Source organism: Pinus tabuliformis, chromosome 3_2 (assembly GCF_031772625.1).
Source record: "Pinus tabuliformis cultivar Carrire ecotype Pingquan chromosome 3_2, CPIR1, whole genome shotgun sequence".
Lineage (NCBI taxonomy): Eukaryota > Viridiplantae > Streptophyta > Pinopsida > Pinales > Pinaceae > Pinus > Pinus tabuliformis.
The window spans coordinates 723,770,378-723,781,235 of record NC_142302.1 but is presented as its reverse complement, the minus strand read 5'-3'; positions in this window follow the sequence as shown (position 1 = coordinate 723,781,235).

The window sequence follows — 10,858 nt, the reverse complement described above, 5'->3', positions numbered from 1 at the left end:
TCTAATCTTCACTATATTAATTTTCTTCTTTGAGCTAGTTAAAGCAGAGAGATACTTTTGATCTTGTAGGGTGGGGTTGATGACCTCCTTATAATAACTTAATTTTCTTTTAGCTGCTAAATCTTTCTCACACCACATTTTTTCTTTGAACTTAGAAGTAACAATATTTTTAATGTTAGTAATGTTTTTCAATGCATCATTCTCGTTGATCTCCCAAAGGTTTAACCAGGCCCTCGTGTTTTTATACCACCATCGCTTTAGCTTTAGGTGGTTTTGGCTGGAATTTAAAGCTAGCGTAGGAAGTCTATGATCTCCTATGTTATTGAGTTTGTGCTTTCACAACAGAAGCCTAGTCATAGCTAGGCTCTCGATAGGGGAAAGACCTACTTCTATAAGGAGAATAGGATAGGGTGTATTGCTTTTAATTTTAAGGTTATACGTTATAAAGCGCTTCTGGATTTGCTCAAGCTTTCTCCAGGATTCTCTAGAGATGTTGCAACCCCAGACCTCACATCCATATAAGATAACAGGAGTGACTAAAGTTTCAAAGAGGAACTTCTTTTTAACTCACATTATGAGGTTTGTCGTTTTACAATTATTTTCAAGACCAAAATAAGCTTTCCACCCCCCATTAATCCTTTTCTCAATGCTATAGTTCCACTTGAGCTTGTGATGAATATCAATTCCTAAGTACTTGTAAGAATACACTTCCTCCAAGTTATTATTGTCATACATAAATTAGCGTAAGTGTCCTTCTTAGATTTGATAATCATAACTTTTGTTTTGTCAGTGTTAACAATCATACCCATGGTAGAGCAGAAATCCTTAAGAAGCCTAAGTTTCTTATCAAGATTAGATGGGCACCTTGCGAGAAGAAAAATATCTTCAACATAGAGGAGAAGGATGATGACTATCCCAGCTAAGATCGTGCTAGCACAACCTACTTCCTCTAAATACCCTTCAAGCTTGTCGATGTAAATGCCAAATAGGGTAAGGGAGAGGGGGCAACCTTGTTTAACTCCAATATTACATTTAATATCTTTCGACCACCCCTCATTTCTTTTTAGCTTGGCAATTACATTTTCGTATGATCTTATAGCAGTAGCTCTCAACTCGAAAGGAACCTTTAGCTCTTCTAATCTATTCCAAAAGTTGTTTCTAGGAACCATATCGAAAGTCTTTCTAAAGTCCACAAAGCAACAAAAGAGATTGGATTTAGCATTACGACATTCCTCGTAATATAAATTACAAATTTGTTTTTACATCTTAAACACTTTGATTTATTTCAATATTTGATAAATAAAAGTTTAAAATGTTCCATACTTTATTGATATCTATAAAGTTTATTATTATTAAAAATAATATATATATATATATATATATATATATATATATATATATATATATATATATATAATTTTTAAAAATTTTCATAAAATTTTCTTTTGTAATGAAAGAATTAATAATTTAATATCTAAAAATATATTTATAATCTAGTCAACATAAAAAGTACTTTGAACCATAGTTATCAAGTTCAAATTAATATTATAAAAATTAGCATTAAATTAATTAGAAAAAAATACAATATACATCTATTTTAAATTCGATACTATAAAAATTCTAATTGAATAGACAAAAATTTAATTAGGAAAAAAATCTATAATATACATCTTAAAAACTATCCTAAATTCTATGTTATAAAAATTTGAATTCAATAGAAAAAAATTTATTCGGAAAAAAATAGAGAATATACATCTTAAAAACCATCCTCCAGAAGAATTTCTTGTTGTAACAGGAATATTTTTCACTCAATTTTTTTCTAAATTTATTTTGAATTTTGAATAACTTCCACTAAAGCTAGATAATATAATAACCTTATAAATATATTTTACTAAAAAACCACACTCACCACTTCCCTTTCATACTTCTTTCTTTCTAAACTTAAATCTAAAATGTTTTTCTAATTTCAAAACTTATCTTTCTAAAATCCTATAAACATTTTTTTAAATATTGAAAATTCCAGAAATTAGTCATTGTAAAATTAACAACCGTTACAAATTAACAAATTATTAAAAATTCAGTGTCACAAATTCTTCTTTTTCCTATTTTCTTGACTTTTTAACCCCACAAAAGTAATAATGAAATTGGAAAATTAAACATTCACTATCATTCTCTAGTTTCTTTCTTTCTGCGTGGGCACCATCCACCATCCTACTACTATCTGTTCCACCATTAACATTCTTTGGTAGTGAATGAACAATCAACTTTATAAATAAATCCGTTTCATAAATAACATCAATGTTTCATAGTCATTGCGAACATCAATCTATAATTTATTATTGAATTACAAATATCTTAAAATTTCCACATTTGATGTTTTGCATTCTTACAACTATCATCGTTTCAGACGATATATATTTTATTTAACATGGAGATTTTTATTTATAATACCTTGTTAGCACGCTTAAAATAATATATACTAGCATTTGCACCAAATGTTGCAAAGGAAATGCCATAAGGCATAAATTGAGGAACAATCAGGACATGGAATGGGCAAATCTAAATGAAATGTAGAGATGTAGTAGAAATGAAATTGATTTAAGGTGCCTTACACTATTTTTATTAATTATTGAATTAATATTGTATATAAATTGTTGTTCATGACTATGAAGCTACCAAGTTGCTCAATGGGAAAGCTATAGCCAAAGGAGAGGAGAGGTAGGAAGAACACTATAAATTGTACATGTGAGTTAATTTGAATTTACTTTAAAATCATAGTAATTTAGTTTCAATTTGAATTTATTTATTTCTAAAGTCATTTTTATTCATAAAAATTAATTAATGGTTGTGAAGGACTGAAAGTATGCTTTAAAATCATAGTAAACAATCTAATAAGATAAAGATGATTATTAGAATTAAATCATAATTTTAATTTGTTTTATTATTTAATTAATAAAAATAATTAGTCTCTCTCCAATAAGATGAAGATGATTATTAGAACTAAATCATAATTTTAATTTTTTATTATTATTTAATTAATAAAAATAATTAGTCTCTCTTGTATCATACCCGTAGTTGGGATTATACAACGATCTTCTGCATCTCATAACTTATCGCAAAAAAATTCTACTCATAATTTGAATTTATTTATTTCTGGAGTCAAATTTATTCATAAAATTTTAATGGTTGCTTAACACTGAAAGTATGCTTTAAAATCATAATAAATGAGTTTTAATTTGAATTTTTTTATTTCTAAATCACATATATTCATAAGAAAAAAAATAGTTGTAACATTGAAAGTATGTTTTAAAATCATTGTAAATAATGTAGTAAAATAAAGGTGATTTAATTTACTTTCTATTATTATTTAGTTAATTAAGATAATTAGTCTCTTATGTGGAATTCTATTTTTCTCCTCCTTGTTCAAGTAAGAGAATTTATATTGCACATAATTCTGGGCCTTGTTAATTAAGACACAAGATAGGTATTGTCATTGGAGTGTATTCAACTCAGGAGCCCAGGGATATTTCTTAAGGTTGACTTTCATTTTTCATCATGGTAACCTAAACTCTTTATTTTTGACAATTTCTAAACCAAAACCTATAATTATATTATGTTTTATTAATGAAAATACAAAAACATAGTGTGCGTGAGGGTGAAAATGCATATCAAATGCACGATTCTTCCATGCGGTTGAAGGATTTCTAGAAAATTGACGATTGTTTTGAAAAGTTTTTGGTTTTATTTTGACTAGGGTTTCGATGGCCTGTTGGGTTTACAATTTATAAGGGTAGGTCATGTTGTGTTTCACTGTCTCTCTTCTTTTGTAGGTGGATCAAACTTCACATATGAATTATGTCTGTGGATCAAACTTCTCAAGTTAATTACATCTGCATATTTCCTAGGACACATGTGGTAGCCGCTGTCTAGAACCCCTTTTTGAAATCTTCGGCCCTCATCAATGACACATGCTCCGATATGTTTGCTGAGGGTTCTTGTGGAAGAGTATTGAAACTACTTATGGCTATATGAATCTTTTGGTAGATCTGGCGATAAGACAAGGGTTTCTGGTATTTTTGGTTTCTCCATAAAGGGTGTCGTTGGGTTTCAATTTGCAAGATTATTTTCCCTGGAAAAATGCTGGTAGCACGGATCTGTAGTTGTTCTCCATATTACTCAATTATCACGATGATTTTCCTTTGAAATACTCTTTGGTGAACTTGAATTTTCAGTGTTAGATTTTGCTGGTGATAAATCTAACAACACTAATGGTTACAGGTGTTTGATTTGTCATTTTTTAAATCTAATCATCTTTGCCAAAATCTAAGGAATGAGGTTTTTTTCAAGGTCCTTCTACCACGAATCCTTCATCAGAGAATGAATTATATAGAGGCATAATAATTGAAATTGATTCTTGATTCTGTGAGCTGAAATTGTTTGAAGCAGATTCAAACTCACATCTCCATCTTTGTCTATTGAATATCTAAAGCTCTTGTTTCTCAATAAGTCTGAGCATTATATTGACCTCAGAGCTCACTGTTTTAATATCACAAGTGGCTACCCAGAGTGTACATTGCTCCTCAGAAAATAGAAAGGAAGCAATGTACAATTTTGTGTTGTCATGCCTCAGTATCAAACTTAGAAGCACAATTACTTGAGAAGACCGAGCTTTTCTTTGGGTATCTGTGATATTTATCTTCAGATTAGGAGGCTCTACCAGTTTCTTCTCTTCAATTTGTGATCCTAGGTCTGAAGCTTCACCAATAGCACTAATAGCTAAAGACCTTGACATAGGACAAAAACCTTGTGTGACAAATCCTTGACGATTTGTTGATGTTGTAAGAGTAACACTGATTGAATGACATTGACTTATGTGTGACTGTAACAATGATAGCAGTGAGCATCCTATTGATTGGTTGTATATCAGTGAGAAAATAACTTGTAATCAGATATGCCAATCAAGAACAAAGAACTGGTTGAAGGTTGAACACTTTCCCTGAGTGTGGACAACCAAAGAATAACCTCATGAGTAAGCCCCAATTGAATCATGGAATTCGAAAAGGATGAATAAAAAATAGCTGCCAGTTTTCCTCTTCTACCAAATCCCACATTCTTATTATAGATGTCTCCGCAACTCCAATTTCTGGCAGGACTTTGCGATTTCTTGAACATACAACAAGTCTTGAGTTGGAGTGGTGGGTTAGCAGCAACAAACCAAATTCTTCCATCAACTGGGAACCATCTCTCCAAACTTCATCCAAAAATAAAGCAAACCTCTAAGTCTGCAATCTCTGACTCAACCACATCTTTGCATATTCATCACCGTCATTTCTATCTAATTCTATCTTTGTAAGCGTGGCTATTTGCATACACAGTTCATTTCTAAGATTGTAAAAGATGGATTATTGGAAACAGTGAGCCAAAGCAATATGTCATCTCTGAAGAGATTTCTCGCCTTTGGACTGTGGAAGACTGATATGTTTGTTGAGGGTTCTTGTGGAAGAGTATTGAAATTACTTACGGTTATATGAATCTTTTGATAGATATGATGAGAAGACAAGGGTTTCTTGTATTTTTGGTTTCTTCATAAAGGTTGTCATTGGGTTTCAATTTGCAAGATTATTTTCCTTGGGAAAATGCTGGTAGTACGGATCTGTAGTTGTTCTCCTTATTACTCAATTATCATGATGATTTTCCTCTGAAATACTCTTTGGTGAATTTGAATTTTCAGTGTTAGATTTTGTTGGTGATAAATCTAACAACACTGATGGTTACAGGTGTTTGATTTGTCATTTCTGAAATCTAATCATCTTTGCCAAAATCTGAGGAATGAGGTTTTTTTCAAGGTCCTTCTACCACGAATCCTTCATCAGAGAATGAATTATATAGAGGCATAATAATTGAAATCTTTTCGTGATTCCATGAGCTGAAATTGTTTGAAGAAGATTGTCCATTGAAACTCCCATCTCCATTTTTGTCTATTGAATATCTCCAGCTCTTGTTTCTCAATAAGTCTGAGCATTATATTGACCTCAGAGCTCACTGTTTTAATATCACAAGTGGCTACTCAGAGTGTACATTGCCCCTCAGAAAATAGAAAGGAAGCAATGTACAATTTTGTGTTGTCATGCCTCAGTAGCAAACTCAAAAGCACCATTACTTGAGAAGACTGAGATTTTCTTTGCGTATCTGTGATATTTATCTTCAGATTAGGAGGCTCTACCAGTTTCTTCTCTTCAAGTTGTGATCCTAGGTCTGAAGCTTCACCAATAACACTAATAGCTAAAGACCTTAACACAGGACATAAACCTTGTGTGCCATAGCCTTGGTGATTTGTTGATGCTGTAAGAGTAACACTGATTGCATGACATTGTCTTATGCGTGACTGTAACAATGATAGAAATGAGCATCCTATTGATTGGTTGTATATCAGTGAGAAAACAACTTGTAATCAGATATGCCAATCAAGAACAAAGAACTAGCTAAAGGTTGAACACTTTCCCTAAGTGTGGACAACCGAAGAAGAACCTCATGAGTAAGCCCCAACTGAATCATGGAATTTGAAAAGGATGAATAAAAAATAGCTGCCAGTTTTCCTCTTCTACCAAATCCCCAATTCTTATTATATATGTCTCTGTAACACCAATTTCTGATAGGACTTTGTGATTCCTTGAACTTACAACAAGTCTCGAGTTGGAGTGGTGGGTTAGCAGCAACAAACCAAATTTCTTCCATGAACTGGGAACCATCTCTCCAAACTTCATCCAGAAATAAAGCAAACCTCTAAGTCTACAATCTTTTACTCAACCACATCTTTGCATATTCATCACCATCATTTCTATCTAATTCTATCTTTGTAAGCGTGGCTATTTGCATACACAGTTCATTTCTAAGATTGTAGAAGATGGATTATTGGAAACAATGAGCCAAAGCAATAAGTCATCTCTGAAGAGGTTTCTCACCTTTGGACTGTGGAAGACTGATATGTTTGCTGAGGGTTCTTGTGGAAGAGTATTGAATTTACTTACGATTATATGAATCTTTTGGTAGATCTGACGAGAAGACAAGGGTTTCTGGTATTTTTGGTTTCTTCATAAAGGGTGTCGTTGGGTTTCAATTTGCAAGATTATTTTCCCTGGAAAAATGCTGGTAGCATGGATCTATAGTTGTTCTCCATATTACTCAATTATCACGATGATTACTCTTTGGTGAATTTGAATTTTCAGTGTTAGATTTTGCTGGTGATAAATCTAACAACATTGATGGTTACAGGTGTTTGATTTGCCATTTCTGAAATCTAATCAACTTTGCAAAAATCTGAGGAACGAGTTTTTTTTCAAGGTCCTTGTACCACGAATCCTTCATTAGAGAGTGAATTATATAGAGGTGTAATAATTGACATCGATTCCTGATTTCATGAGCTGAAATTGTTTGAAGCAGATTGTCCATTGAAACTCCCATATCCATCTTTGTCTATTGAATATCTCCAGCTCTTGTTTCTCAATAAGTCTGAGCATTATATTGACCTCAGAGCTCATTGTTTTAATATCACAAGTGGCTACTCAGAGTGTACATTGCCCCTCAGAAAATAGAAAGGAAGCAATGTACAATTTTGTGTTGTCATGCCTCAGTAGCAAACTCAAAAGCACCAATACTTGAGAAGATCGAGCTTTTCTTTGGGTATCTGTGATATTTATCTTCAGATTAGGAGGCTCTACCAGTTTCTTCTCTTCAAGTTGTGATCCTAGGTCTGAAGCTTCACCAATAGCACTAATAGCTAAAGACCTTGACACAGGACAGAAACCTTGTGTGACAGATCCTTGACGATTTGTTGATGTTGTAAGAGTAACATTGATTGCATGAAATTGACTTATGCGTGACTGTAACAATGATAACAATGAGCATCCTATTGATTGGTTGCATATTCCATATTCATCACCCTCATATCTACCTAATTCTATCTTTGTATGTGTGGCTATTTGCATACACAGTTCATTTCTAAGATTGTGAAAGATGGATTATTGGAAACAGTGAGACAAAGCAATAAGTCATCTCTGAAGAGATTTCTCACCTTTGGACTGTTGAAGACTGATATGTTTGCTGAGGATTCTTGTGGAAGAGTATTGAAATTATTTACGGTTATATGAATCTTTTGGTAGATCTGACGAGAAGACAAGGGTTTCTGGTGTTTTTGGTTTCTTCATAGAGGGTGTCGTTGGGTTTCAATTTGCAAGGTTATTTTCCTTGGAAAAATGCTGGTAGCATGGATCTGTAGTTGTTCTCCATATTACTCAATTATCACAATGATATTCCTCTGAAATACTCTTTGGTGAATTTGAATTTTCAGTGTTAGATTCTGCTAGTGATAAATCTAACAACATTGATGGTTACAGGTGTTTGATTTGTCATTTCTGAATGTTGGAAATAATATTGAGAGGGGGGGGTGAATCAGTATTATCAGATCAATAAATCTTTTTCAATTTCATACTCAGAAACATATACGCTACTTCAGTTAAGTGAACCAGCGTGTACACGCTACTGTGTCTAAAGCAACCAGCGTATAACCAGAAAACTTATGATTCAGTTAGCTTATCTTCAGTAAATGCATCAGGACATTATTAACCATATTAATAGCAAACAGGTGCAGTATAACAGAACAGATCATCACATAAAAGCCACACACATGAACACCATGATATAAGGTGGAAACCCAATGTGGGTGAAAACCACCTGCTGCAAGTCGTCTCTATCTTTCTTTAATAAAAACTTCAGTTTACAATCTTTTGTACTGTTGCAGCCTTATACGAGTACGCAGGCTACAACCTGCAGAAGGCTACAACCTTCTCTCGTTTTCCAGACTCTTCTGGAAGGGAGCTCCAACCCCCTTTTGCTCTTGTACTAGCTAAGATACTAGTACGTAGGTGCTGGCCTACAATCTTCTTTCCTTCAGGTACCACTTTTCATCAATTTTCAGACTGGATATTCCTGAAGCACAACATTACAATCTAAAGACCACAATTCATCCAATTTTCATAACAGATCATTGAAGCACAAGACAACCAATATTAGCATCATCAATCTTTGAATCGCTGAACCACTGAAACCCTGTCAACACCCAGTCACCAGAACACAGAGCAGACTACAGAACTCTGCAATAACAGTCAGACCCAACTGCAACCCCAAAAATTAAACTTCAAAAGATATACACTACTTCAATGAGACCAACCCGCGTATACACACGCTTTTACCAAAGACAACCTGCGTACAGATCTAAAAATAATTTCTCATAACTTGCAGCTGTACCAGACATCAGTCATACCCAGAACATAACATTGCGTCAGTATGCAGATCTAAAAATATGCATAATCAACCATATACCGATAGTTCATTTCAAACCATTTGATCCCGATTTGTCCTTAGATCTAGTCTTCCATCACCCGGTGTGATCTCTCCTTGGCTTAGATCAAGCAACCTAGAACCTGCATACTAGATCTCTTTCTTTATCAGATATTCAAGACTTTTTCAATACACATTCCTAATGATCTTCTTCTCCTTTTATAGTCTTAGCCCTTGCTCAATACCACGGGCCAAAACCATAGTAATCCAATACCAACAACTTCAAAACTAGGGATCAACACGCCTGTCGAGATACCTTGGTCAAAAACATAGGCTCAAGTACCGAGGACTAACTACCACGGACCAAAAGAAAGCTTCTCGACATGTACGCCCTTTTCTATTCATGAAACTGCGTGTATACGCGACTTTGTATATAGTGAGACTGCATATCCGCGACTTAGTATATAGCGTACCGGCGTGTATATGCAACTTGGGCTTAATGAACCTGCGTATATGGAATTTCTCTTCATTCTTGTAGTCTGGACTGAGATCTGTCATCAAAGAGAGTTTCCATCAAGTACAACACCTGTACCTTAGCGCCACACTTGTGCCAAAATGCCAACACTGAAATCTAATCATCTTTGCCAAAATCTGAGGAACGAGGTTTTTTCCAAGGTCCTTCTACCACGACTCCTTCATTAGAGAATGAATTATATAGAGGCATAATAGTTGAAATCGATTCCTGATTCCATGAGCTAAAGTTGTTTGAAGCAGATTGTCCATTGAAACTCCCATCTCCATCTTTTTCTATCGAATATATCTAGCTCTTGTTTCTCAATAAGTCTGAGCATTATATTGACCTCAGAGCTCACTGTTTTAATATCACAAGTGGCTACTCAGAGTGTACATTTCCCCTCAGAAAATAGAAAGGAAGCAATTTACAATTTTGTGTTGTCATGCCTCAGTAGCAAACTCAAAAGCACCATTACTTGAGAAGACCGAGCTTTTCTTTGGGTATCTGTGATATTTATCTTCAGATTAGGAGGCTCTACCAGTTTCTTCTCTTCAAGTTGTGATCCTAGGTCTGAAGCTTCACCAATAGCACTAATAGCTAAAGACCTTGACACAGGATAGAAACCTTGTGTGACAGATCCTTGACGATTTGTTGATGTTGTAAGAGTAACACTGATTTCATGACATTGACTTATGCATGACTGTAACAATGATAGCAATGAGCATCCTATTGATTGGTTGTATTTTGCATATTCATCACCCTCATCTCTACCTAATTCTATCTTTGTAAGCGTGGCTATTTGCATACACAGTTCATTTCTAAGATTGTGAAAGATGGATTATTGGAAATAGTGAGCCAAAGCAATAAGTCATCTCTGAAGAGATTTCTCACCTTTGGACTGTTGAACACTGATATATTTGTTGAGGATTCTTGTGGAAGAGTATTGAAATTATTTACGGTTATATGAATCTTTTGGTAGATCTGACGAGAAGACAAGGGTTTCTGCTG